Here is a 23,563-nt window from a genome sequence, read left to right as displayed (position 1 = left end):
GTGGGGGCTCCTGAGGGCTACGGGGATACCCATGTCCTACAGTCATGGAAGATAGCTCCAGAGTTTGGTGCCTTGCCAGTGGGCCTTACTTTGTTGTTTATGCTTCTGAGTATGACAGTTGGACTCAGATGTGACTTCTTTATACCTACGTCTTCTATCCCTTTTATTGAACCTAGAGTTGGCACTGGAGTTGGTAGGTGTATATCCAAGAGACTTGAATCTCTGGACAGTCCATATGCCAGCTGGGCCCTGAGCCTCAGCAGAGTTTCAGCACCTACTCTTCAGTTCATTACACTCACCAAGAACAGCTAACAAGGAGTTGAGGATGGGCAATCAACACACCAAGGAACCAAAAGAGTGTACAACTGCAAGCAAGAGAGTCCCATCCATCAGTCATATGGGATCGAAGCCCCCTCTCAATTAGAGGTGGAGTGGGCATCACCATCCCAGAACCTCAGGATTGCAGAATAAAATATGGACTAGAGTGTACGTACTGGTAATCTACTATAGACTTACTCTGATTCTAGCAATGGAAGAAATTACATCATTGATATGGAGACAGTGGCCACTGGAGTTGCCAAAGCCAGGGAGAGGGAAAAAGACATTTAATATGGGGGCATTTTGGGACTTGGACTTGTCCTGATTAATAGTACAAAGACAGATACAGGACACTGTATATACTGCCATAACCTACTGGTTGGACTGGGAGACTAAACTATAATCCCTGCTGTGTGGCAATATTCCAAAATGTGTTCATCAATTGTAATGAATGTATGACACTAATGAAAGAAGTTGTTAATGTGGGAAAAGTGGGAGGTGTGGGCAGTGGAGCATATGGGAATCCCCTATATTTTTAATGTAACATTTTATGTAATCTGTGTATCTTTTAAAAATACATTTAAAATATATTTAAATAAAACTACCTACTACATAATTCAAATTATATGACATTCTGGAAAAGGCAAAATGATAGGCTCAGTAAAAAGTTCTGTGTTTGCCATTTGTTTGGGGTGATGGGACAGTTTAACAGGTGAAATATGGAGCTCTTTTAGGGTGGCAATACTATTCTGTATGATACCATAATGGTGGGCACATAACACTACACACTTGCCATAATGTATAGAACTTTACAGCACAAGGAGTGTACCTTAATGTATGCAAATTTTTTAAAAAAGGATTTAGGAATTTGGGGTATCTCAAGACAAAATGCAGAATGTGACAAAAAATTAATTAAATTGCAAATGTATGAAACACCTCATTTAACAGTGTGAGGGTAAATGGTGCTGACCTAAGTCTGTTAGATTTAAAATCTGTTAGACTAAAAGCAAAAGGAACAGGACATAAGCTTTTTATTAAATAAATAAAGCAATTTAAATAAATGGATGGTAGATGATGGGAAATAAATATCTTACTCTTAGAGCTGGTGTTTATGAATAAGCAAGGAGAGGTCTCTGGAGTGACCCATGTGTAATTGAATTAGAACTAGAGACATTATTATGAAGCCATGTATAGCATAATGTAAATATAAATGGTATAATCATTTCCTGATGCTGCTGTAAGAAATTGTCACTAACTTGGTGGACTCTCTCAAAGTTCTGGAAGTCATAGGTCTGATATCAATATCACTGAGTTGAAATTAAGCTGCTCACAGGCCGTACTTCCTCTGGAGTCTCTGGTCGAGAACCTATTTCTTGTTTTTCCAGCTTCTGGTGGTTGCCTGCATTTCTTAGCTTGTGGCTGGATCACTCTAATCTTTAAGGCCAGCATCCTCAAATCTCTTTCTACTCCATCTTCACATTTCCTACTGATTTGTGTCTTGAATCTCCTCCTGCCTCCCACTTTTAAGGGTACATGTGATAGAATTTAGGGTTCACTTATATAATCTGGGATAATTTTCCTATCTCAAGACCCTTAACTTAATCAAAACAAGGTAACATTTTCTGGTTCCAAGGATTTTGACCTGATAGCATTGGGGGCCATTGTTCGGCCTACTATACATGGTTCCATATAGAAATATTTATAGATGTGTTTATATACACAGGTTACTGTATACTCATGTATGTCCTTGGTCTGTTAACTGATTGGGTCTAGAAGAAGTGATATCTCAGTAACAATGAGCACACCCAGCACCCAGATTTGGTTTTTTATATCATTTATAATAAAAGGAACCAGGGTTCCTTGGAGAAATGACTGATTCTAAGACTAGGGAAGGAAATACACAAGATAAGCGTGGAGCATCTTTTAGGGGCAGAAAACAAGGAAGTTCTCTCTATATATACATGCACACCCACATGCACACACACAGAGCTCTGTCATAGGAATACAGAGGCCAATTAAAAGACCCTCCAATGGCCAATGGTGGAATAATTTGAGCAACAAAATAAATGAGCTTGTATTCAATTATGACCCTGTATTAACCACATTTTCTAGCTTCTGTAAATTGGTGCTTTATCACCTATTGGTACCCCCAGGTGGCCATTCATACATTTGTTACCCTTAAATAATTCTGATCCCACCTACTTTCTTGCAAGTAACATCCAACAGAGGAGGGACCTGTTGTCAAAGATAGCCAAATCAATTCCACATTAGCACACTTCCGTTCAGCCCTTGAGCATTTCCTGATTATAAATCAGGTAGGCACTTCTGCTTCTCTTTCTGAACAGTGGTTGCTGCTGGTGCTGCTCTCTGCGGACCTCTTTGGGTGTGCTATGCCCTGCCCAGGGAGCTGTGAGTTTAAAAGATCTCTTCCAGTCTCTATCTTGATCTGAGTCCAGCTTTACCATACTTCCACCAGATCATGAAGTAAAACAGACACAAGGTATAAAATAAGTATCTATGGGTTCACATTGCTGTAAATATGTAGCTGAATAAATAAATAAATGGGGAGAATAGACAAATATGCCAGAAATATTTCCATATAATTTATGTAAATATCCCAACATCAAGGAGATGGAGTTAACTCCCCATTTCTTAAGTGTGGGTTGCATGTAACAACTTCCTTCCAAAGAGTACAGTATAGTTGGGGGCGGGTATGAGAGTAACTTTACAATGCAGAAACCTGAGAAACACTGCCTCAACCAGGTGATCAAGGTCAACATCAATAGTGATAAATCATTTTGATAGTACATATCCTTGAAATGTGTAATGAAAATGTCATTTTACCTCTGTGATCTTCCTCCCTCAAACCCAGAACCCTGCTCTAATCATGAGAAAAAATCAGATAAAATCCCGTTTGGAAGATAGTCTACAAAATACCTGACCAGAACTCCTCTAAAAGGTTAAGATCATAAAAAAAAAAAAACAAGGAAATCTAAGAAACCATCACAGCCAAAAGAATTCTAAGCAGTTATGAAGACTAAATGTAATGTGTATCCTGAATGAGATCCTAGAACAGAAAAAGGATATTAGGTAAAAACTAAGAAAACTGGAACAAAGCATGGAATTTAGATAATAATGCATCAGTATTGATTCATTAATTGTAACAAATGTACCATACTAATTTCCTGTTAATCTAAAACACTTTTCAATAAAAAGTTTATCTTAAGAAGAAAATTAACTGTTCTCTAGATATTCTTGCCCCTCTAATTGAGAACGTAGCAGGATTCCCCAGGATGTGAGTTTAGTATTTTTTTATTTATTGTGTGGGTCTCCACCCACTGGGATAACACACAATGACATGATGAACATTTTCATATTTCATAGAGGCATGCCCCAGGTGTGCCCTATCCCGCATATCATCCCACCACCCACGCCCTGCACCAGTAAACCTCCCCTGCCATATTTGCCAAAAGAATATTCCCACCACTGTAGTTTTTTTTTATTTCTCTATTTTTTAACAATACTTAGATTATATACATGATACATAAAAAGTGTTGGGGATTCCCATATGCCCCACTCCCTACCTCTCCCACACTTTCCCACTTGAACAACATCCTTCATTAGTGTGGTACATTTGTTACAATTGATGAGCACATATTGGAGCATTGCCACTAAGTGGATTATAGTTTACATTATAGTTTAAACTCTCTCCCACACAATTTTGTAACTTATGACAAAGATATATAATGGCCTATATCTGTCATTGCAATATCATTCAGGACAATTCCAATGTCCCAAAAATGTCCCCATATTAAACATGTTTTTACCCTTGCTATCCCCTCAGAACCTCCAGTGGCCACTGCCTCCACATAAATGATAAAAATTCTTCCATTGCTCGAATAACTGTAATAGAATAACAGCAACTCTAGTCCACTGTTCATTTCCTAATCCTGAGGATTCTGGGATGGTGATGCCCACTCTGCCTCTAATTGAGAAGGCGTTTAGATCCCATGGGTCAGATGCATGGGACTGCCTTGCTTGCAGTTGCAGACTCTCTTCCTTGGGAAGGTCATTGTCCATCATTATTTCCTTGTTAGTTGTCTTGGGAGAGTCGAATGAACTGGAGACTAGGTGTTGCAACTCTGTTGAGATTCAGAGCCTGACTGGCACATGGAAAGCCCACAGGTTTAAGTTTCTTGCACACAAACCTATTAACTCTAGTACTAACTATGGGTTCAAATAGAAGGGGCAGAAACCATGTGTAGGGAAATCACAAATGAGTCCAACTCTGTCACACTGGGGAGCGTAAATTCCAAAGGAGGGCCCAATGATAGGGCACCAAACTACTTAGCAGTCAGCCCTGACTGTAATGACTGGATGTCTCCAGAGCCCTCAGAAGACCCGCTATTTGAGGCATCATTTACTGTGGCAGTCAATGAGATCCTGCCAAGATGAACATAAGTGTAAACTCTGGAATGACCTCCCAATTCACTTTGAAGTCTCTTAGCCATATAAACTCATTTATCTTTACCCTTTCCTCCTTTTGGCCAAGGTCTTTTTCCAGTTGCATTTCTAGTTGGTTCTTGGTAGTAATCCCTTGGTATCAGGGAGACTCAACCCCGGGAGTCATGTCCCACACCAGGGAGAAGCTAATGCATTAATATGCTGAGTTTGACTTACAGAGAGGCCACATTTGAGCAAAAAGGAGGCATTCAGGAGGTAACTCTTAGGCAACATATAATACTAGGCTGAGTTTCAATTTCAAAAGGAAAGGTTCACAAGTACAGTCATCAGTATCAAGGGACTGTCAATGGTCCATCCTACTTCACTAGTCACTGCTCCTGTGATTTTAACTACAGGCTTATAAATCCCCTGAGTTCACCTGCTCATCTTCCAGCCCTCCCCCCATTTCCATGGATAGTCCAACCCAAGACCTCACTCTACTCTCCCGCACATTCCTGCACCTCGAACCCAATCACATTACTACACCACTACCACCCCCCTCCACTGCTTAACCACCCCCTTCCACCTTCCACTGAAAATTAACTTTGGGGGAATATCTTTCTGCTTAGAGATAGAAGATGGTACTACAGCCATGGTCTCTGATCCATTAAAAAAAAACCTGTTGTTTATTAAAGAAATGGAAGATTGAAGAATTAAAAGAGAGAAATGAGTAGCCAGTGAATCAAACGAATGTTGCTGTGTCATAAAATTTCAAAGAAGAGGGATTCTGTCTGCTCAGATCAGAAATAAGTTGTTCATCAGCATCTGACCTTAAGCAAGTTCTTAATATCCCTGTCTTAAGTTTCCTCATCTTTGAAAAAAGAATAGAAATAACATTTGTCCTTTATTATACCTGGAAAAGAGTAATCACTTGATTAATCATCATCATCATTATCAAATAAGTTATGCAGTGGAACTTGAGCATTACATGTGGAATCTCCCTTGGTGTCTTTAAAAATTGATATGGTTTCTTTTACCAGCTCTGGCTCCTATAAAGCACCATTCACAGGCAAGAGTTGTGTATAGGCCCCTGAGCATGAGCAACATTTTGAATATTGTCATCTCCTATGTTCCTCTGTGCAATCATTAACATATTTTTCTTCTGTTGTTGCTTTGAGACCTTTTATATCCAAGAGGAACAAGAAAACCAAGCACAATACAAATTATAAGCTTCTGGTTGGGTTAAAGTGTCATGAGAAAAAAGTATCCTCTGACGGTAATACAAGGTGATGTGAGTTTTGCTTGAATTTTCTCTCTGTTCTCAGACAGGGACATAGCTTAAAAGGAGTAGCCAGAGTATGATAGCTATTTTCCAAAGTTGAGCTATTTGTGTGGCATGCCTTTTCAGTTGTCACTTTCCTTTGTGTCAGTTCTGCACAAGCTGACAGAATCACTTAAGCTATTCAATTCACACATTCAAACACTGAATTAGATAACTTTAATGTGCCTTTCAATCCCAAGATTCTCTGATTGCTTTCAATGAAGGTTAATGTTGGGAAAGAGTCTATTTAATATCATGTTCCCCATAATAGTAACTAGGGTCATTATTCAGACAATGGTAATTAGTGTCACAATTAGAAAAATGAATCCTTATCTCCATTAATGATGGGGTCTAATATTCTGAGGTATCATTTAGCATTTTCTTTTTTGGGTTAATGGCTTTTCTCAAAGCAAGAACAATATTTGGTACTTGGAGGAGAAAGGTTTTGAAGGACATCTGGTAATTTTTTGAAGGTTTAAATACCAAATATAATTATGTATGAAGAGAGATTATCTATATATCAATCACCTATATAGAGCAACAATAATGCATTTATTAATAGTCATTAACTATCTTAGGATGAGGATGATGATTGGTTTTACTTCCTTTTGAGTCTAGAACAAGAGAATGTAATTATTGACAAACCAATGAAGATTTCCATTTAGTCCATTTAGAAACAATTTTCTGTAGAGATAATCTGAAATTGTAATATATGTCCTTCTGATGGGATGTTTCCTGGGTGGTTGTGATGAAAGTTTGGAGGATGGGCTGATTGTTCCTCTACGATTTGACTTATTCAAATATCTATCAATAGCCAAATAGAGGGAAGTGGACTTGGCCCAGTGGTTAGGGCATCCGTCTACCACATGGGAGGTCCGCTGTTCAAACCCCCGGCCTCCTTGACCCATGTGGAGCTGGCCCATGCACAATGCTGATGCGCGTAAGGAGTGCCGTGCCACGCAAGGGGTGTCCCCGTATAGGGGAGCCCCATGTGCAAGGAGTGCGCCCCATAAGGAGAGCCGCCCAGTGCGAAAGAAAGTGCAGCCTGCCCAGGAATGGTGCCGCACACATGGAGAGCTGACACAACAAGATGACGCAGCAAAAAAGAAATAGATTCTCCTGCCGCTGACAACAACGGAAGCGAATGAAGAAGACGCAGCAAATAGACACAGAGAACAGACAACTGTGGCAGGGGGGAAGGGGAGAGAAATAAATAAATAAATAAATATTACAATGAATAATAATAATTAATTTTAAAAAAAGAAAATATCCAAATAGAAACAACTGCTACAAATCCTTTGTGAACTGAAGCAGATATAAGTAAAATAAACATAGCCTTCATTAAGCATGTTGCTATATCCAAATGCAGTTAAGTTTTTAATGGCCCCTTATTATTTTCAACTGCCACCATATTGGTATGGAAAATATAGGTAAACTTACCTCAAAACTTATTATGGCAGTATGTACATTTTAAAAAATAATTAAATAATCCAACAAATACTTTTGGGCTTCCCTATGTGCTGGGTGATTCCCTAGATATTGGAAATATAGCAGTGAAGATACCACTCAAATATTCCTGCCTCAATGGAGATTTCATTTTCGTGGTGGGATGAGACTAACAATAAAAATACATAAATAAAAAACATGGTATGTTAGAGGGTGATAAATGTGGTGAATACAAATAAGGCATGGAATCAGAATAAGAAGTTCGGGTGCATTGGGAGTTACTAGAATGTTAAATAAGGCAGTGAAGGTATTATTCAGAAAGTGAATAAAACCCAGGATAAGAGGAAGAAGTAAGTCATGGCTATTTGGGAGAAGAGTATTCAAGGCAGAGGGAACAGTAAGTGCAAATGTCCTGAGGTAGGGGTGTTTGAAAAGTGAGAAAATCTGACTTATTTTTAAATATTACCTTGAATGCTGTATGAGATAAACTGAAAGAGTAGTAGCAAAGGCAAAAGCAGAGAAACCAGTTTGGAGCTCTTTTAATAATTACAACACTGATCTTGGATTAGACCAGAAAGGTAGCAGCAAAACTAATAAGATGTGGTCAAATTCTGAAGTGGAGCTACTGATGGATTCAATGTAAGGAATGAGAAGAGCGAAGATTGAGTAACTAGAAGTTACCCAGTTGTCAATAACTGAGAAGAGGAACAGTATAAGGGAACGCATTTGGGAGGAAATCTGGCATTTCCAATTGCAGATGTCTGAGGATCATTCAAGTGGATAAAAGAAGTTTAGGGACAGAAATAATTTTTTGTTTATGGATGTTATTTAAAGCCATGATACTGAATGGGATTAGATGAAATTATGTAGACAGTAAGAAAATAGTCAAGGACTGGAGGTCAGAGAAATGAGAAGAACCAGCAGAGTAGACTTACAGTAAGAGCCAGGGAGATAATGAAAAACAACACATTAGTTATTCTGAAAACCAAGAAAGTACATGGAAGAAGAGGAAGTGCTCACTGAGGCAAACACTGCTGGTTGGTCAAGGAAGATAAGCATGGTCCATTGGCCATTGCATTTATTACATTGTAAGAAATTGGTGATTTTGCCAAAAGCAACTTTGGTAGAGTAGTGAGGGTGATGCCTAGTAAGAAAAGATTTAAATGCAATTTGAAATTGTATACTCCATAACTGGTTACTATTTATTAACTCAAAATATTTTTTTAAATGTCAATATTTAGGTTATAAAATACTGTATGTGGGAAAATAAACAGTAATGATACAGAAACAAAAAAATGTGTATTAATTATACATATTTATAACCACTTACCAGATAGAAATATGATAAGAAAGGAGTTTAGAATAGATATGAAATTGCTAATTGGGGAAAAAAAAACATTAACAGCTGTTATTCACACTATTGGTTCAAAATTTCTGTTTATAGTCTATGGAAAGAAGAAGAGTCTAATTACATGGAACATGGAAGAAAATTTTTCTCTACTAAACTCAAAAGCAGCAGTTATACTTTTCTTAGGTTGTGTTTGGAAGTTAAGGTCATGACAAGAAAAAAGTTTTATTGGCACACTTCTAGAAAACTAAAATTTAAGACCAATTTAAAAATTGTCATTTACTCAAATTTGGGGCAAAAACAAATTTTGCAATGTCCAAGATTCAAAATCAAAGCAACGATATTGTCTGCTATATGAAATGAATTATGATAATATGTTTTGGAATGCAAACATTACTCAGTGTATTAAAGATTTTGCCTTCATTGAGATTCAAGTCCATTTGAAGAAATAGAAATAAGACAAAAAAGTCTAAGTGTTAAATAACTATATGTCATTTAAAAAACAAAGAAAAATTTGACTGTGTAAGGTAGCACATGTTTAGTAACAAAATAAATGAGGTGTTCGATATTACAGAATGCTTAGAAAAAGACGTAATAGTTTCAATTTAGAAGGTTTTGAGGAGAGGTAAAATTTTATTAATTAGTTGAATCACAGTCATTCTCTTCCTGATACTCAATGTCAAATGGTGAAAACATAAACAAATAATTTCAGCAGAAATGCTAACCACTAATATAGGGACTTATATGATCAGTGCTATAGGAACAAATAATCTAGTAGGAGAATGTATTAAAGAATGGCTTCATAGTGCTTTAAGCTAAATTTTGAAGAATAGGTAACATCTGGAAAGTAAACCAGAGAATAGAGGCAAAAATAGCACTAAATCATTTCATAGGAAAGTGAATATTCTATACAAAGGCAAATATCTGTAGAGAACAATTCCTCATTGGAGCAATATAATATAGTTAGTATTTCACAATTGGTTATTTTATAGTGATGCTGTCAGCAATAAACCAAGGAAAGGAGAAACTTGTAAAAAAGACATCTGAATAACACATTTCTTTCTTTAAATATTGTAAAAGTCTCAAAAATATTGGTGAAGATTACACTCAGTTACTTCAATAAATATGTGTCTATGTATTTACAAAAATATAAAATATGCAAGCGCTACCTCTTCCAAGCACTGTGTAAGCTAACTTAAAAGGCAAGTGCCGTACTTAGAAGCTAACATCTATGCCTGGATTACTACCCTTGCAAACTAATAAACTATCAAAGTACACTTTTTGGAAAGTTAAAATTGTGATTCTCATGTAAATATATAGCGAGAACATGTCAAAAATATATTTAACTCATTAATGAAGAAACCAGTAGAATGGTTAAGCTTCTTCCAAAAGCATCAAAGAGATTTATACAGTCATTTGAGATGTGCATCCTGAAATGTTTATTAAGCTAAACACAAAGCAGGCTAATTTCCTGCAGGGCAATAAAATAGTTACCTTTTCCATCAGACAGAAATCATTTGCATCTCCAACAGACAAAAATCTGCTTAAGGAAACATAATTTCACAGATTTAGGCCTTAATCAAGACAAGCCATAAATCAAGCTAAAGCACATGGTGTAGTGAAATCACCCTTGGGTCAGTCTCTTAAGACAAGCTTTAGAATCATGTTGAAAGTGCAGAGTCATCTTTACTCTTATTAACAAATTTTGGGTATTTTTAAACAGACCTTCCTTGTGAGACTTTGTTTAAATCACAGAAGGCTGGTCTCATTGTATTTTGGCTTGATTCATTTACATAGGTTCAGGAAGAGGTGTTAACACATCAGTCTCCTCAGTGGTCTTCAAATCTAGAGTTCTCTGGAGTTGAGCAACTAGTAATTCTTCAGAATAAAATTCTGTGGGTGATTTCATCAAGACAGTTAATAGTGAAATACTAAAAACTATAATAATTGCTTCTGTCAGTTGTAACAAGTGTTGCATGCCAATGAAAGGTTTTAAAAATAGGGTGATGTATGCAAATCTGGTATTTTATGTATGATTTTTCTGTAAACCCACATATTCTTCAATTAAAAAAAAGAACGTAAGATTAGACTTTGAAATTTTTTAAATTGGTCTTAAATTTTCATTTTCTAGAAGTGTGCCAACATAACATTTTTCTGGTCATGAACTTAACTTCCAGACACAACTTAATAAAGTATAACTGCTGTTTTGACTTTAGCAGAGAAAACTTTTCTTCCGTCTTCCATATAATTAGACCCTCCTTCTTTCCACAGAATATAAACAGAAATTTTGATCCAATAATGTGAATAACACCTGATAATGTTTTTTTTTCCTAGTTAGCAATTCCATTTCTTCTCTACACTTCTTTCTCCTCATATTAAGTGGTTAAGTATTAAGTATTAAGTGGTTATTAATACATATAACTAATATATATATAATTTTTGGTTTTTGTATCATTATTGCTTATTTTCTCGCATGCAATGTTTTATAGCCTAAATATTGACATTTAAAAAAATATTTTGAGTTAATAAATAGTAACCAGTCAAGGAGTACATAATTTCAAATTGAATTTAAATCTTTTCTTAATAGGCTTCACCCCCGCTACCCTACCAAAGTTGCTTTTGGCAAAGTCACCAATTTCCTACAATGTGGCAAATGCAATGGCCAATGTACCATGGTTATCTTACTTGACAAACCCGCAGTGTTTGCCTCAGGTGAGCACTTCCTCTTCTTGGTTTTCAGAATAATTAATGTGTTGTTTTTTATTATCTCACTGGCTCCTACTTCAGTCTGCTCTACTGGTTTTTCTCATCTCTCTTACCTCCAGTTCTTGGCTATTTTCTCACTGCCTAGCTAATTTCATCTAATCTTATTCAGTATCATGTCATTAAATAATATCCATGAACCAAAAATTGTTTTCTTATTTGCTCTTTTTTCTCAAATTAGGAACCGAATATGGGATTCAACTCCAACAAGTTTTTTTCTTTTCTTTCTTTTTATATTTAATTGATAAAAGCACATTTTTATGATTGTACTATTAACTATAGTTCATAGTTTAACTTAGGTTTCACTGTTTGTGTTATAAAATTCTACAGAGTTCTCCTAATTTTTTATTCTAGTAACATACATATAACTTTAAATTTCTCTTTTCAATCACAGTCAAATACATAATTGAGTGCTGTTAATTACATTCAAAATGCTGTGCTATTGTCTTCATCATCCACTACCAAAATTTGTTCAAAGTCCCAAATAGAAAGGCTGTATCTTTTAAGCTTTAACTCCCGTTTCCCTTCCCCAAACCTGTCCCCTGGTAACCTGTATTCTAGATTCTGACTCTATGAGTTTGCTCATTCTAATTATTTTATGTCAATGAGATGATAGAATATTGTCCATTTGTGTTTAGTTTATTTCTCTCCATACAATGTCTTCAAGGTTCATCCATGTTGTTGCATGTATCAGAACTTCATTACTTTTTATAGCTGAGTAATATTCCATTGGGTGTATATACATAATTTCCTTATCCTTTCATGGTTGACGGACCCCCTGGGTTGCTTTCATCTTTTGGCAATAGTGAATAATGCCAGTATGAACATGGGTATGCAAATATTCATTTGAGTCCCTGTTTCCAATTCTTTTGGGTATATATTTAATACCAGAAGTGGGATTAACAGGTCATATGGAAATTCTATATTTAATTGTGAGGAACTGCCAAACTGCCTTCCACTGCAGCTATAACATTTTACATTCCCACTAACAATAAATGAATGTCCCTGTTTCTCCGCATCCTCTCTAATATTTGTAAATTTCCAATTTTTAAATAGTAGCCATTCTAATAGGTATGAAATGATATCTCATTGTGGTTTTGATTTGCATTTCCCTAATGGTTAATGATGATAAGCATCTTTCCATGTGCTTTTTGGACATTTTAAAATTTGTTTTATTTCCCTTTGTTTTATTTATCTATCTCTTTTTTTTTTGCCATTGCTATGTTTTCTTTGGAAAAATGTCTATTCAAATCTTTTGCCCATTTTAATTGGGTTGTGTGTCTTATTATTGAATTAAATGATTTTTAAATATATTCTGGATATTAAACCCTTATTGAATATGTGATTTCCAAATATTTTCTCCCATTGTTTAGGATATAGGTTGTCATTTTAGTTTCATAATAAATTCCTTTGATACATTTCATTTTCTTGAGGTCACATTTACCCATTTTTTCTTTTGTTGCTTGTGCTTTGGGTGTAAAGTCTAAGAAACCATTGTCTAACACAAGGTCCTGAAGATGCTTCCCTTTTTTTTTTTTGCTAGGAGTTTTAAAGTTCTGGTTCTTATATTTAGGTCTTTGATCTATTTTGAGTTGATTTTTATATATGGTGTGAGATTGGGATGTACCTTCCTACTTTTCCCAGCATTGTTTGTTGAAGATACTGATATGAGCTATGGATGGGGGCTATATGTCTTTTTGTAAATAACCTGTGCTGTGTGTGTCAGACAATGAAAAGCTGCAGCTTTTGTAACTGTGCCAACCACTCTAGTCCCGGGAAGCCAATTAACAATGTAAGCTCTAAGATTTCGAATATTCAGGAAGGATGCAAACTGAATATGTTATTTCAAGCCTCCTAGAATGTGGGAAATAAGTGTTAACTCAAGCTTATCAAGAACTCAAACAAAGGAGCATTTGGCTCTTTCTCTGTATAAAAAGAACCTGAAAATCTTATTTGGGGCTCATGTTTTTGGACAGAGATGCTCCCGAGCCTGGTCAGTCATAAATAACTTCTTTTTTCTTTTTTTCCTTCCCAAAATTATTACTGAGTTCTGGCCTTCCATATGCAATTATTGAACCTCTCGAATTCCACAATATCTGGGGGCTCATCCGGGATTGCAATGAAAGACCAGAGATGGGAGCAATTTGTTACCCCTACCAATGTCTCTGAGGAAGCCAGGGGGACTCAGGTTGTCCCCAAATTGGGGTGCCCCTGGAGTCTCTTCAGTCCAGAAAGAGGCTCTGCTGGAATCCCCCTAACAAGAATCTGTTTTGGTGCTGAATTGCAAATGAACTCACTTTCTAAACAGCAAGGGTGAGCAAGGAGTCCTGTTAAATGTTTGGTGTTGAAAACTCCCCTTCCCTAGAGTTAAAATATTTAATGGGCTGTAGTCCACGGTAAAAAATATTATAAGTCAGATTAATGGACTTTATGCTTCTGTGTATTTTCATGCCTCCAGGTGATGATGTTGGATTGTGTAATTGTGTGAAATGGTAAACTTTGGTTAAGCTGGAACCTTCCCCTGCCATTGGCAGAGGAATGGGATGATTGTGGTTTATGGGGCAAAAACAACGGAGTCTCAATCTATGCACGCTTCACTCTTGTCTCTGAGTCCGTCCCATCTGCTGGGGCTTGGAGCTCATTCATGTCTATGCCACACACCCAAGTTTATTGAAGCTAGACCTAGTCAGGATGGCTGATAAGGCAGTGACTTGGATCATGGCCCTGCCAGGGCAGAGGTCCCCCAGGAAGGTGCTGAGCCTGGAAGGATTTTTCAAACCATTTTAGCAGCCTGGAACTTGCTGCCATTACCTTCCTCCTCCTCTTCCTTTAGGGGGATGCATGACAGGGGCAGAGAGTCAGGAGCTTACCCCTCCCAGAGAGTCCAAGCAGAGCCAGGATGAATGCAATGAAAGTTCCTTTCCCAGGGTGTTGCAGCCAAAACACATTTTCATAATTGACTTCTGCGCAGGTTCTGCCTTTCTGAATCTCTCTTTGCATGTCTGTGTAAAATGCATTGAAATGTTTCTAAAACTGTAGAACTGGTAAAGTACCTTCTTTATCTAGAAAAAAAAAAACTATTGCCTAAAACAATAAACCTCTAATTACTTAATAGCCCTTTTAATGATTTAGCTGGAAAGCTGTCAGACAATAAAGTCATAAAAAAAAAACTGCAAAGGAAAAAAACAGATAAATCAGAAGCCCAGAAACATCATGTCATTTCTCCTTAAAAAAATGAGGAAATAAACCTCAAACTTCTCAGTTTAAACTCAATTGTTCCAATAAAATATGTGAATAGTAATCAAAATAAAACCTCATGTGCCATCAATTAAGGTCAAAGAGTTCCTTGAAATGCTAAAGATATAAATTCTATTTTAATTTGTGCATAACCTTGAGTTCAACTTTAAAATCTGTGTTTAACTTTTATCAGTTTGCTTGTGCCTAGGAAATCATAGTGAAAGATAACTTAAAAAGTCTTCAAAGGTCAAAATTATCTTGCTAGTGAATTTAATGCATAAATCACAAGTAAAAATAATTCAGTTACTAAAAAAGGAGAAAAACCTCACAAAGTTGTTACTAATAAAATTCTTGTGGCTTAGTTAATAAAGGTACCCAATTCACCTTAAGGTAAAACTTACTAAAAACTGTAACTAAGAATTAAAATCATTGTATAAGTACCTTTACTTATATATTTATTATATATATATATATATATATTTATTATATATATATATATAATAAATATATAAATATATATATAAATTTATAAATGAAACTATTACAGCAGAGTAAACACAGCTTAAAATTCAACTATTGTAATAGTAATATTAAATTAATTTACCTCTGTTTATGGCTTTTAAGCACTTTATCTAGTGCTTATTATAATAATAGTAATTATTACTTAAACTTATCTTACAGTTATTATATAACTAATGTAACCCTTAAAGTTCAACTATTGTAATAGTAATTATAAACTGCATTTGCCTTTGCTTACAGTTCCTGTGAGTCTGGTCCACTCCTTAACAATTTAACTTGATAATTAAGCTTTAGGAAACTTACAGTGAAATTTAAAAACAAGAAGATTTATGCATATCACTTTTGTGTCATTCTAAATATTTTTGGTCTTCTCATTTCCTCTTTACCCTTTCAAAGGGAAAGTTGTCTTTTTCCTTGACCTTTCCCAATAATATAAATTAATTTTGATTGGCCATTTCCACCAGGAATCAAAAATAACTATTGCCAGGTTTTCCAGAAGTAAGTAGCCCCCATTGTTCACACTGTCTCAGAAAAAGTGAGTCAGAGCTACCTGGTTTCTTTTCCAGTCTAAGCAAAAGCCCCAAATGCCTGCCAGGTTCCCTCCAAACAACAATATAACCAGGAAAACAAGTGAGGAGACTGTACTTTGGATTAACCAGCAAAGAAAAAAGTTTTAAACAACTAACTGATGTTTCTGTATCAAACAATTCATGTCTGCCTACTTGCTCAAATTGTTAAAGTTAAATGTGTGGTCATATAAGTAATATATATTCTTAAAACCCAAATTAAACTAAGTGGTATAAAAAAATCATATAGAAATCGGAATATAAAACTATTGGAAAAACTATAAAAATCCTTATTGAACTATAGTTGGAACAAATTAAGTAATTGCTTTATATTCCAAAACCTAGAAGTCAGTATGCTTTTAAAATTATTCACAGTTTTTAAATTATCAAAAACAAAAGGTTTTAAGCCCTTTTAAAAAAAAGGGAAAACAACATTCTTTGTTTAAACAATAACAATTTCAACTTGTTTAACTTAAATGTTATCTCTCGGATTTATAAAATACCAGGTTAATAAATTAAATATATATTGAATCTTTAATAAAAACTGTAAGTTCATGTTTAGTAAAATTAAGTTAAATATAAGGCTGCTCTCTCTTAAATGCATAAAGTAAATTCCATTGGTTACTAATTGTAATCTAAAATAAATTTGCCAGTCTGTAATTGTGGTCAATTGTAAAGAGTTTGTAAAAGCATCTTCCAAACTGAAGCATTTAAATGGCTCTAGTTCTAAGGAACCATTATTAACTAAAAACCTGGATTAATATTAATAGCAAAAAGTAACTTCATAGCAATGAAACCTGTCTAAAAGTCACCTCAGTGTACATATTCAAGTAGTAGTAATAAAGTTTACCTTGATTCCATTGGGAAGCTTCTGTTTTCATTTTAACAATGAAAAATAGTTTTACCTCTTTCACTAAAATAAAATACTTGCTAATTAACATCTTCATGATAAAAGTGTAAAAATAAAGAGCAAAGCACCAAAAAGTTAAGTTCATTTAATATGTAACACATTGCAATGAAAATGTTTAAAAGATATATAAAAAATCAAGAAATAAACTTCACCATTGTCAAACTCTGTTTTGCATTCAAACAGGCCTTGAATACATTGCAGCTTGCCTCTCCATATGAGTTATTGGCTAATTTGGTCACTGACCTTTAAAGCAATAAAAATATCTACTATTTCTCTGGTCATACTCCTAAAGTGGAAACTACTTTGCAGTTTCGAGCTCCTGCAGCAGCCAACAGTGGCTAAGAACAGCCAAACGTACAATGGATATTGTCTTCGGACTGACACTGTTTCATAGTGCCAGAGAGCACTATGCACCAAGCCGGTAAAAATCTACTCCCTAGTTTCTCTCTAGGATCAATGGTGCTGCAACTTCTATGAAGAACATACAAAGTGGAGCAATAAATATCAGAATACTGTAGGTAGAACTTAGACACAATTGGCATTATGGCCTGCTCCCATGGAGAGAGAACATGTAAAGTATTGCAAACCTGAAACTTAAAACTATTAATTGCAACTCAAAACCCTTATGCATTAAGTAAGACATTGATTAATATTAAGTGCTGTACCTTTACCCTGTTCTAAATATATGCCTGATAATTATAGTGTTATCTTTTCTATTCTAAATCATGTACAGAAGTACATTAAACATGTTAAAAATCCTGGTAAACTTCATTTTCTGAATAGTTAATAACATGTCTATAAAATAAAAAATAGCCATCTTGGCTAAAAACAGTGGGGTCAACAGCCCTTATAATCTAAGGGTCACCAAACTAACTTGGAGGCCACCTCTCACCATCTTTACCCCATACTGGGTAAAGAATGTACTTAAGGCCAGGGGCCACCAGTGACTTACAGGTAACCAGTTAATTAATACCAGGTTCAGCCACCCTACTACTCTACTCAATAATAAAAACGAGGCTTGCTTACTAACAGTGGGTCACCTATTAAACTGTCAAAATTACAAGGAATTATTAAATTAAAGCCAAAATGTAAAAAATTTTACTATATAGTTCTAATCACTCCTACAGCTAAAAGCTAAAAATTTTCAACTTGGTGCACTAATTCTGAATGAAACCAGCTGCCTAAAAAAGTGCCAGTTTACCAGAAGCACCTGACAAAACACATGAGTGCCAATCATTGAACAGCCTGGAATGCATCTTTAAAACTAAGCTAAGTACCTAATACCATTATCTATTACAATCTCTCTGGGGGTTAACCAAGAACATAAAATAACTTAAAATATATATATACATATATATATATATATGTATATATACAGTTCCCCACCAACTTTAAAAAAATGAAGGGTGCCATCATTTCTACCTCTGTAATCCAGTGTTCTCTTAAAAAAAAAAACCATGTATTCCAAAATTCTAATTAAATTTATTTCCTTCAGAATAAGCATCTTATTAGCCAGGTGAAAACTTCATCCAGCTTCATACAGAATGCCAGATCCATCTTCCTCCAGTCAAAATAAAATAACAAAGTTTTTACACCTTGTCAGGTAGGGACTACAGCCCCATTGCCCGTGGGAAGTAGCTACAGAAAAAGAATCATCTCCTTTCAGCTCCCCTTTAAGATTAAATGTGTAACTCTCTAAAAATATATAAAAAAATTAATGGATGGATCTGAAACCTGGCAAGAAATCTACATGGGCATTGGTGACCCCCAGGATGGCTGCTGGGGGGGGCCCATCCTCAGGAGTCTTCTGTCCAGAACGAGAACTTCTTCTGGAGATGGGAAGAGCCCCGACTGTTGCCCAGGGGCTTTATCCTTGGGCCCTCACTGGGAAATTAATAAGGGGGGTAATCAATCAAAACAACAAACAGCCACCCACATAATAACTCCAACAATAACTACACCAAAGCTTAACAAGTTAAGCTGGCATAAAGGGGGGAAATGATATGAGCTATGGGTGGGGGCTGTGTGTCTCTTCGTAAATAACCTGGGCCTGAGTGTGTCAGACAATGAAAAACTGCATATTTCGTAACCATGCCATCCACTCCAGTCCTGGGGAGCCAATTAGTAATGTAAGCTCCATAGACTTTGAATGTTCAGGAAGAATGCAAACTGAATATGTTAATTCAAGCCTACTTAGAAGATGGGAAATAAGTGTTAATTCAAGCTTATTGAGAATTCAAACAAAGGAGCATTTGGCTCTTCCTCTGTATAAAAAGAACCCAAAAATCTTATTTGAGGCTCAGGTTTTTGAACAGAGAAGCTCCTGAGACCAGCTGGTCATAAATAAATTCCTTTTTTTCCCTCCCAAAATTATTACTGAGTCCTGGTCCTCCATATGCAATTATTGAACCTCTCAATTTCCACAACAATACTATTTTTTTCCCAATTGACTGGTGTTTGCCTTTTTGTCAAAAATGATTTGGACTTAAATTTGAAGGTGGGTTTCTGAACTCTCAATTCTAGTCCCTTGGCCTAAGTATTTGTTCTTTGCCATACTGTTTGATTATTATGACAAAGATTGGTAAGTATGAGTCTTCCCACATTTTTTTCATCTTCAAAATGGCTTTGGCTATTCAGGACTCCTTTCCCTTCCTTATAAGTTTGGTGACTGGCTTTTTCATTTCTGCAAAGAGGGTTGTTGAATTTTTATTGGGACTGTTAGCTCTACACTGGTGTTGAGACTGTCCTTGGAAATTTTCATTTCAGTTATTGTTGTCTTCAAGTCTAGTAGCTGTATTTGGTTCCTTTCAAAAATTTCTATCTAATTATTGAAATTCCATATTGCTTATTCATTGTTTTCCTTATATCCTTTTGTTCTCTCTCTAATTTTCCTTTATCTCCTTGGGCAAAAGAAAGGTCATTTTTAAAAAAGTCTTTGTCTGGTATTTCTACAGTCTGGTGTTCTATGTTGATGTTTCTGGATTTTTATCTTCTTCCTTTAGATAACCCATAATTTCCTGCATTTTGTTTGTCTTGTCATCTTTTGTTGCACACTGTATATTTTAATATTTTAAACTGTTAACATTGGGATTTATTCCCTGAGATATCTTTTTCTTGAATTTTCACTCAGCTGGTGATATGACAGAGATTTTCATGAGTGTCCGGAAGTAACAAAACCAAGCAAACCTAAGCAAAAACACCTTTCACTGTCTTTGCAAATTAGTTTTGTGATAGCTGGTGTGCTATCTGTCAGAGTCTGGTCCTCCTACTAGAAGACCAGCTCAAGGTAAATGCATAGTTGTATTAGTCGGCCAATGGGGTATTAATGCAAAGTACCAGAAATCTGTTGGCTTTTATAAAGGGTATTTATTTGGAGTAAAAGCTTACAGTTACAAGGCCATAAAAAGTCCAACTCAAGGCTGCTTTCTCACCAAAGGCTGTTGCTACATGCAACTGATCAGTCAAATGGCTCACCTTTCTTCTCAAGGTTTTAGTGTTTAAAACTTCTCCTTTCATCACAAGGCAGGACCAAAATGACCAAGCTCTCTCCTCATCCTGTGCTTTCTTGAATGAGTGTCCATTTATTTAGGCCCACCAAGGAGGTTGGTCGTGCTTTACGGACATCAAACCAAAAGACCTGTCATGCCTTACTGACATCGAATCAAAAGCCCTAAATTGAATTTATCAAGCAAACTTAAAACCTTTGAATTTAATACAGTCAAAGCATATCCCACAGAACAGAACAGTTTACAAACATAATTGTTCTCTTTTTTGGGGGATTCATAAATAATATGAAACCTCCACAGTAGTATAGAGTCCTGTAGCAGTTTGATATAGTTATGAATTCCAAAAACAGATATTGGATTATGTTTGTAAATTGGTCTGTATAAATGTTCACATTTACTTAATTAAATCATGATTAGGGCTTTGATTGGGCCATGTCAGTAGGAAATTGAGTCCCCACCCACCAAAGTGGGGGTGGGGAGCCATAGATAAAAGACATGGCAAAAGAAGAGAGTTGGAGTTTTGCTGTTGGAGTTTTGATGCTGGAGTCTTAAGCTGGAGCCCTGGGAAGTAAGCACACAGAGCAGCCAGGTTGTGAGGAAAGAGAAACAAGTTCAAGGAACCCTGACCCTAGATAGAAGCAAGCCCTGGGAAGAGAGGAACCCAGGAAGCCTGAATCCTGGCAGAAACTTTGACAGCCATCTTGCTCCCACACATGAAAATAGACTTTATAAGGGAAGTAACTTATGCCTTATGGCCTGGTAACTGTAAGCTCCTACCCCAAATAAATACCTTTTATAAAAGCCAAAAAATTTCTGGTATTTTGCATCAGCACCCCTTTGGCTGACTAATATATAGGTCCTCCCTGTCTTTCTTGCACCTGTGTCTTGTCCTGTGCTTGTACTTGATTGTGGCCTTACTAGTTCCCCTGTTCACAGAAGTTTAAATTCCCCCTCTATTTCCTAGACAGGCTTCTGTGCTAGGCCACCCACCTCAACTATAACATATACTTCTTTCCTTGTCTCAACTGTCTTTTGCCTGGAAAGCAAAATGAGGGGTGGGGGTGGGGTGGCATGCCAGACAAGAGTTTCCAAAGTCAGTTTTAACAACTAGAACTAGGACAAGGATCCACGAAGGAGTGCTGGCTGGCTCCAAAATGCCCTGTGAAGGGGATGAGTGAGGGGCCAGGAAGGACACCAGGAGCTTCGTCCATGGTTCCCCAAAGCTTTGCTTTCCTGACTTGGCACCAGCCTAGCAAATACAACCCTTCAGTTGTCCTTCACAGCTCTGGGGAAGCATCCTATCTGTAAATCTCCTTTGCCACATTTGTCCAGGGTAGATTGGAACAATGACCACTCTCAGAACCAGATCTCCAGCAATCTGAAGTAGCTAATGAAAGGCTAATGATCCATACTTGGATACTCCTCCACACTGGATCTTGAGTTATTTGAGTTTTTAAAAATTATTGTCTTTATTTTTAAAGATAAATAGATCGCATAAAATGTTACGTTAAAAAACATAAGAGGTTACCATATACCCCACTCCCCATCCCCCCCACCCCTGCTTCTCCCACATCAACATCCCTTTCATCTTTGAGGCACATTCATTGCATTTGGTGACTACACCCTGGAGTATTGCTATACTGCATGGACCATAGTTTACATTGTAGTTCACACTCTCCCCCATTTCATCCACTGGGTTATGGTAGAATATACAGTGTCCTGCATCTGTCCCGGCAATATCATTCAGGATAACTCCAAGTCCTGAAAACGCCCCATATCACACCTCTTCCTCTCTCCCTGCCCTCAGCAACTCCCATGGCACTGTCTCCACATCAGTGATAAAATTTCTTCCATTGCTAGAGTTACAACAGTTCTATAGTAGAATACTAGCAAGTCCACTCCAATCCATATTATATTCCTCCATCCTGTGGACCGTTGCATGGTTATATACACTTCACCTTTAAATCAGGAGGGAGCTTAGATCCCACATTTCTGATCAATGTGATTCTCCTGTTTGCAGTTGTAGACACTCTCGGTTCCCTGGTGTGGTGGTTGACCATTCTCACTTCCCGTCAGCCGACCTGGGTACATCCAATGAACCAGAGGGTAGCTGTTGCAAGTCTGCTAAGGCTCAGGGCCCAGCTGGCACATGGACAGTCCAGAGATTCAAGTCTCGTAAGCATACACCAACCCCAGTGCAAACCACAAGTTCAGTAAAAGTGACAAAAAAGGCATGTGTGAGAGATTATGTCTGAGTCCAACTCCATTACAATAAGGATGGTAAAGACCAGAGAGGGACTTCACACACACTGATTAGGTTTTTATATCTCTCTCCTGCACCAGCAAGCTACATCAGAGGCCAAACTCCAATGCTGCCTGCTCTGAGAGCAGGGGACTGGTGATGGTAACCTTGTGTGTAGAAAGCAATTTACTGGTATTTACTGTAATTTAACATCCTTGTCCTCCTCTCTTCCTTGGGTGCTGTGCATATTTTACTGGTCTCTGGAGTTTCAGAATAATTGATTCAGATAGTTCCTGCCTATTTAGTAGTTGTTCTGGTGGAAGGACTGATTTTTGGAGCTTCCTCCTCTGCCACCTTCCCACAATTCTTCCTCTACTGTTTTGTTTTGTTTTTTTCTTTGCAGTACACATAAAGTTAGTGAATTCCTTTCTTCCTGAAGTCTCCAAAATCTGTTGAGTTTTTTTGAACTGTCAGGAAATGACCTTCTGAAAGGCAGTAAAACTTTTGTGAGACCAGTACCCTGGGAGAACTTTGCAGACATTAATCCCATATATATAAAGCATGACTTTTTCCTGAATTTTGGGTTTTTGTATTGATTAAATGAGGTTTATTTGCAAATATGACACTTAAGCTATGTCCTTACTTGCATAATTTGTCTACACCATTCAGGTAAGATGGAGGACAGAATCTTGGTGAATTTATACAAATCATTTGCCATGAAAAAAGAGACCCAGTATTTGAGGTCTCAGTGAAAAAAGATACTATTTACAGAAAGTATCAATTCATTTTGCAAAAGTATAGTAGACCAAGAAATAGGAATGGCTTGCTCCTATATAGAACATTGAGAAATATTACAACAGTATTCCAAAATAAATAACCATAATTAGATTTTTCTTAGTTTTTCATTCAATCCTACTTAATCAATTCTTGTTCTGTTGGATTTT

The sequence above is a fragment of the Dasypus novemcinctus genome, chromosome 1 (genome assembly GCF_030445035.2).
Source record: "Dasypus novemcinctus isolate mDasNov1 chromosome 1, mDasNov1.1.hap2, whole genome shotgun sequence".
NCBI lineage: Eukaryota > Metazoa > Chordata > Mammalia > Cingulata > Dasypodidae > Dasypus > Dasypus novemcinctus.
This window is presented reverse-complemented; position numbering follows the sequence as displayed.